We start from the raw sequence: 7,006 nt of genomic DNA, 5'->3' as shown, positions 1-7,006 counted from the left end.
CCTGTACTCGGGCATATAATGTTTGCAAGTCCAATGGGCCTCTCTTTCCAGTGATGGCCGACTAGGCCATCTTTCGATACATATGCAGCTAGAGTCAAGAGCTCCGGGGTACTGGTTAGTTCATCATGTTGTTCCAACAATAGGGTTGCAGATCCCTTCAGCTCCTTGGGTACTTTCTCTAGCTCCTCCATTGGTCAGCTTACTTTCTTAAACAATCTAGAGCCACCTGTCAGGGGTGACACCTCTATCACAATGAGCTGGCCCCTCCCCCCCACGTGAATCAAGAAAGTGTCCTATAGGACACTTTGATGAAGGGAATTCCTCAATTGAGGCTCCTTCGTCACAGATACCTGGTTGGTGTTGAGTTGTTGAAACTAACCACCAAGTGCTTGCAGCTCTTCCAGAAGACCTGGGTTCAAGTGATTTCCTCATTCATTTCATCTCATTCAACTGTGGGTTCTCCCGGCTGCTGCTCAGTGTGCTCCCTATATTCATTTGCACGAAAATGAATGGAATTTTATTTAAAATTATTTTCTCTTTTTTTTTTTTTAGATTTATTTATTTATTATATGTAAGTACACTGTAGTTGTCTTCAGACACTCCAGAAGAGGGAGTCAGATCTCGTTACGGATGGTTGTGAGCCACCATGTGGTTGCTGGGATTTGAACTCCGGACCTTTGGAAGAACAGTCCGGTGCTCTTACCCACTGAGCCATCTCACCAGCCCCTAAAATTATTTTCATTGGCACAGCCACATCCATTGGAAACAGCAAAAGTTATGAAGCCAGCACAGCTCTGACACAGTTCTAGCAATACTACAATGGCTGTCATCCTCTCACTTTGGGGTTTTGGTCTCTGTGTGCAGCGTTCCTGGGGACTTTCTGATTATGATTCCTTTTGTGTCCTTTCCTGAGAAGATTATGTTTAAGTCATTTTAGGAAAATCTTAATTTTTTTAAAAGACTTATTTATTATATATACAATGTTCTGTATGCATGTACGCCTACACGCCAGAAGAGGGCACCAGATCACATTACAGATGGTTATGAGCCACCATGTGGTTGCTGGGAATTGAACCCTGGTCCTCTGGAAGAACAGTCAATGCTCTTAACCACTGAGCCATCTTTCCAGCCTAGAAAATCCTAAAATTAACTTTCCCTTGCCCTATTTGGAAGTCTTCCAATGTCCTGGAAATCATTAGCACAGATAAACACATAACTAAATGAGGCCATTACTCCAGGTATGGGGTCTCTGCCCTGAGCAAATGGTATAATTGGTTCAGGATAAATAGAGACAACTGACAGTCTCTGGCTGGCCAGGAGAACAGGTTACAGATTCAAGGCCTCTTTTTACTCTGTGCTTAGAGCTCTCTGGAGGAAAACTCAGTGAGTTAGGTAGATTGACTACAATAAACTTTTCCTGCTTTATAGAATAGGTAATAAGCAATACAGCAAGGGAGTTAGGCACTAGTGTTTGCTATTCATTAAGAGACTGGTTCAGGGCTGGTGAGATGGCTCAGTCGGTAAGAGCACCCAGCTGCTCTTCCGAAGGTCTGGAATTCAAATCCCAGCAACCACATGGTGGCTCACAACCATCCGTAATGAGATCTGACTCCCTCTTCTGGAGTGTCTGAAGACAGCTACAGTGTGCTTACATATAATAAATAAATTAAAAAAAAAAAAGAGAGACTGGTTCAGATATTTCCTGTGCTTTCATTCTGCAAGCACTGCCAACCTAAAAGCAGGTTNTCATATAGTAAATGTGTTTTCTTTGGAGTAGACATTTTTTTTTTTTTTTTTTTAATTTTATTTATTTATTTGGTTTTTTTATATAGGGTTTCTCTGTACAGCCCTGGCTGTCCTGGAACTCACTCTGTAGACCAGGCTGGCCTTGAACTCAGAAATCCACCTGCATCTGCCTCCCAAGTGCTGGGATTATAGGTATGCGCCACTACACCCAGCTTTAATTTTTATATACATTGGTGTTTTGTTTGCCTGCATGTGTGAGGGAGTTGGAACAAGAGTTCGAGGCAGCTGTAAGATGTCATGTGGGTGCTGGAAATTGAACCTGGATCCTCTGGAAGAGCAGAAAGTGCTCTTAACCACGGAACCATCTCTCTACCCTGGAGGAGACATTCTTTAGATTGTCTAAATTGGAGTTATAGGGCTGATAATAAAAATAAAATTGGGCTGGCAAGATGGCTCAGTGGTTAAGAGTGCCGACTGCTCTTCCGAAGGTCCCAAGTTCAAATCCCAGCAACCACATGGTGGCTCACAACCATCCGTAACAAAATCTGCTGCCCTCTTCTGGAGTGTCTGAAAACAGCTATAGTGTACTTACATATAATAAATAAATAAATCTTAAAAAATAAAAATAAATAAAATCTGTCTGTTTCTATTTTCTAATTGTAAATGAACTTGTAAGCCTGGACATGCAGTGAAACATCACACAGATAATCTGTACTTCTTGGATAATCATTAGTCTGTTTTTGTTCTGTGAAGCCTGTATAAACAAAGAAGCAGGAGACAGCTCAGATCAGTGGTTAGGACCGTCCAGTGTTCTTTCAAAGACCCACGGCAGGGCTACAGCAGCCCACAGCTAACCTCTTGCAACTCCGTCTCCAAGGTACCCGACTTCTTGTGGCCCAGCACTCCTGCGAACCCAAACCACTCCACACAGAACTTAAAAAATAAAATCTTAACTCACCAACCCCCAACAAATAACCACAAAAAACAAAACCTGGAAGAAATCTTCAAGCACCTTTGGTGTTAAGCATTACTGGTAAGAGATACACAACTTTTACACGAGTACGAGATGTTTGGAAACTGGAGACACAGCTCAGTGGTTGAGTTCATGCCTAAGGAAACGGGTTCAAACACTGGTTTGTGCAAAAAAATGTTCATTTTTATATACTTGTTGTTGTTGAGGTAGGGTTTCTCTGTGTAGCCTTGGCTATCCTGGAACAAATACTGTAGACCTGGCTGAGCTCAAAGTCATAGAGATCCACCTGCCTCTGCCTCCCAAGTGCTGGGATTAAAGGTGTGCACCACCAATGCCCGGCCCATACTGTGGGAAGCCACATGTCCCTTGCAGAGTGGCACAGGCTTCTGCTGGCCACCACGCATACATAGGCAGTAAAGTTTTTTTTGCCAAGATGAGGTTTTGAGAATTAACCAAAATTAACCAATCAGATGAGAGAGAAGTTAACCAATCAGATGAGAGAGAAGTTAACCAATCAGATGAGAGAGAAGTTAACCAATCAGATGAGAGAGAAATTAACCAATCAGATGTAGGCATGCAAATGAGGTGGTAAGCATCAACGAAGCACAACCAATCCAGGCGTGAGACACGCCTCTCCTAGGCCTCTATAAAGCAGCACCAGTTCTGGGCTCGGGGTCTATTCGCCTCTACAATCAAGCTCTCCCAATAAAAGTGTGCAGAAGGATCCTGTTGCAGCGTCATTCTTGCTGGTCAAGTCGGCGGGAAAGACCATACTTTTAAAAAAAAAAAAAAAAAAAAAGGAGCTGGTGAGATGGCTCAGTGGGTAAGAGCACCCGACTGCTCTTCCGAAGGTCTGAAGTTCAAATCCCAGCAACCACATGGTGGCTCACAACCATCCATAATGAGATCTGACTCCCTCTTCTGGAGTGTCTGAAGACAGCTACAGTGTACTTATATATAATAAAAATAAATAAATCTTTTAAAAAAAAAAAAAAAAGAAGCAACCAGATCGCTGGTCAATCAGAGCCAGAAGATTCCCTCAACCATCAAACCTGACTCCCTCCTTCCCCTCACTGACCCTTTATCTCCTCTTGGGGGAACCCTGTTGACAAACAGCTGAGGCAGGCCCCCAGCTTTTTATGAAACGAAGGAGTCTATAAATAAGTTTTGTTTTTTTGTTTTTTTGGGGTTTTTTTTGCATTAACAATTTTGAAACAACTTGCATACTACCACTGCCTGCTCCATTTTCTTGGTCAATTAAAATATGCCATTGTGTTTACTGAAAGCCAGAGCAACTTCATCATTTCATCCAATCATACACTGTCTTAGTAACTGTTCTATTGGTGTAAAGAGACGCCATGATCAAAGCAGCTTATAAAAGAAAACATTTAATTCTCTTGCTTGTAGTTTCAGAGGGATGAGTCCATGATCACCATGGCGGGGAGCATGGTGGCACGCAGGCCCGGTACTGTGAAAAAGCAGCTGAGCATTGGTCCTCAGCCAAAGAAGCAGGCACTGGGCCTGCCTGCTGTGGGCTTCTGAAATGTCAGGCCAGCCCAGTGACACACGCCACTGGTCCTAATTTTTCCCAAACAGTTACACCAACTAGGTACCAGCCATCCAAATATGGGCCTATGGTGGCCAGTCTTATTCAAACCACATGCACACCTTAAGTCTAGGGGACATTTCCCTAGCTGCTAACTGTTCGTGTTGGTTGCTTGAGGAGGTAGGTGTCCCAGAAGAGGCCCTTTTACCATGAACCCTTTATTTTATACATCTCTAGTCTCAAAGGTTTTTTTTTTTACTTTAAAAGATATCAAATCAAAGTGATCCACCTGCAATGCAGGGCAAAGCACTTTTGTTTCTAGAGAAAGAAATTCTCAGGAGATATACTGGACTTGCAGCAGATAAGAATAGAGCTGACTCACAATGAGTCAGCCAGCACAAGTCCCATGTCTGTTTGGACCTGCAGTAACCATCAGAGCATGGAACCTGAACATCCCATGCTATCAGCTTCCTAGAGCTTGGCCTCGGGCTTCTCGGTAGATCTGATTTGATGCGCAAGGCCACCCAGCTCAGGCACAAAAGAGGTCATCGTGTGACACAGTACAGGACCTGTACTCATAAATGCCGCTGGGTCAGAGAGCCAACTCACCTCTACAGTTTAGTTAGTCTGAATGGCTTATGATGATCTCAGCTTCCAAAGGAGCCTTGGAATTTCATGGCATCTAACAATGGCCTGTGAGACTACACTCAGCAAAGGAAATTTGTTGGAGCCCTGACATCTCAAGCTCACTCTGCAGACCAGGCTGGCCTAGAACTGAGAGATCCACTTGCCTCTGTCTCCTGAGTGCTGGAATTAAAGGCCTGTACCACCACCATGACCTTCTCCACCTTGACCATCCATGATCAGTCTTCCTGTCATGGAAAACCCTGAAAACATTTCCAGTCTGCATGAGATGCAGGAAGGAGAACCCTTCCTAGCTATGTAGCGAATCTGAGGCCATCCTGGGATATGCAAATCCGTCTCAAAACAACAACAGGGCCAATAAGATGTTTCAGTGGGTGAAGGTGCATACCCACAAACCTGATATCCACAGAGGCGATAAATGACCCCCTCATGTACACCGTGGGGCATGAGCAGACACACACGTCCATGCACATACACAAATTTCAAAAAGTATTTTTTTGATTCTGGAGAAGCACATTCATGGAGAGCCCCATGAATGATGGCAACTGTCCCAAGTCACCGTCCAAATGACCCCTGGGCCACTTCACCACCACCCCCCTCTGGAAAATCATTTCCCCAAAGCATCTGAGAGAATGGGGCTCAGCACAGCAGACACACAGCTTTGGCTTCTCTTTCCAGTCCACCCTGGCTGGCTCCCCTTCTAGACTCTAGAGTGAGACTTTGTCTTGTTTTGTTGAGACAAGAGTCTCACTACACGAGGCAGTCTGTCCCTGCCTCCTAAGTGCTAAAACTAAAGGTCTGTGCTACCACACCCTGCTTATAGTGAGTACATGCCTGTAATTCCAGCAAGAATAAGGAGAGAGAATTCCAAGTCCAAGGCTAGCCTAAAATAAACAGTGCATTCTGCGCTAGCCTCAACTAGATAACTTGAAAGCTCTTTGGGGTGAGACGGTCTTGCTTCTTGTACCTGCCAGACAAAATGGAGATGTTCTGGGATCTACATTTGATGACTTTGCAGTATCACAGCAAATAATCTCCAAAGCAGGGAACTTCTCTGGTTCTCCCTGCCAGGTTTTGCCATGTAACCCTCCCTGCCCCCAGGGATTGTCAGCTGAGTCCAGGGGGGCAAAGACAACAGACAGGGATTTTGTGTGTGTGTCTACACACACACACACACATTCTATATAGATTCACTCTATAAATTCTGTTCCTCTAGAGAACCCCGACTGAAACAGCGATCCTACTCACCCTCTCTCGTGCTGGGATTACAGACAGAAGCTAAAACACCAAGTCCTTATTGTGTTCGTTTATTTATTTACTTGAGAGAGAAGCAAGGTCTCACTGACTACACAGTAAGTGCTGGATTACACAGCAGCTCCATCGCCCCTGCATGGGTCTACCATAGCCCTCTGCATATGTGTTGGTTGTTAGCTTGGTGTTTCTGTGGAACTCCTGACTGTGGAAGTGGGGGTGTCTCTGACTCTTTCATCTTCTCTTGAGACCCTTTTCCTCCTCTGGGTTGCCTCATCCAGCCTTGATGTGAGGGTTTGTGCCTAGATTTATCATAGCTTGTTATGCTGTGTGTGGTGGATATTCCCGGGAGGTCTTCCCTTGCTGAGGGGAAACAGAAGAGGAATAGATCTGTTGGGGGGTGGGGGAAGAGAGGGAATGGAGGAGGCTAGGAGGAATGGAGGGAGGGAAACTGTGGTTGGAATGTATTGGAAAAAACCCTTTTAGGTGTGGTTTTTTTTTTTTTTTTTGGTCATTTCATGTGTGGGTGTGTGCACGTGAGTGAAGGTGACCAAGGACAATAAAGGCCACTGGTGTGGGATCCCTCGAGGGCTGGTGTTACGGCTGATGAGCCACCTACCGCAGGTGCTGGAAGCTAACCTCAAACCCTCTGGAAGAACACAGTTTATGTTCCTAATCAGAGCCATCTTTCCAGACTCAGTATCTAAACAGACATCAGAACACACTAAAATCCCAGAAAGCACGATGCACTGCCTCCAAGGTATGAGCCAGGGGCTAATCTCACAGGAAGAGGGATGGGAGCCTCCCCTGTCTGTGAGGGACCTAAGGCTGGGACCTGCTTCTCT

This window comes from Mus caroli, chromosome 8 (assembly GCF_900094665.2).
Source record: "Mus caroli chromosome 8, CAROLI_EIJ_v1.1, whole genome shotgun sequence".
Classification (NCBI taxonomy): Eukaryota; Metazoa; Chordata; class Mammalia; order Rodentia; family Muridae; genus Mus; species Mus caroli.
The sequence above is the reverse complement of the archived record's forward strand: the minus strand, read 5'-3'. Positions refer to the sequence as shown.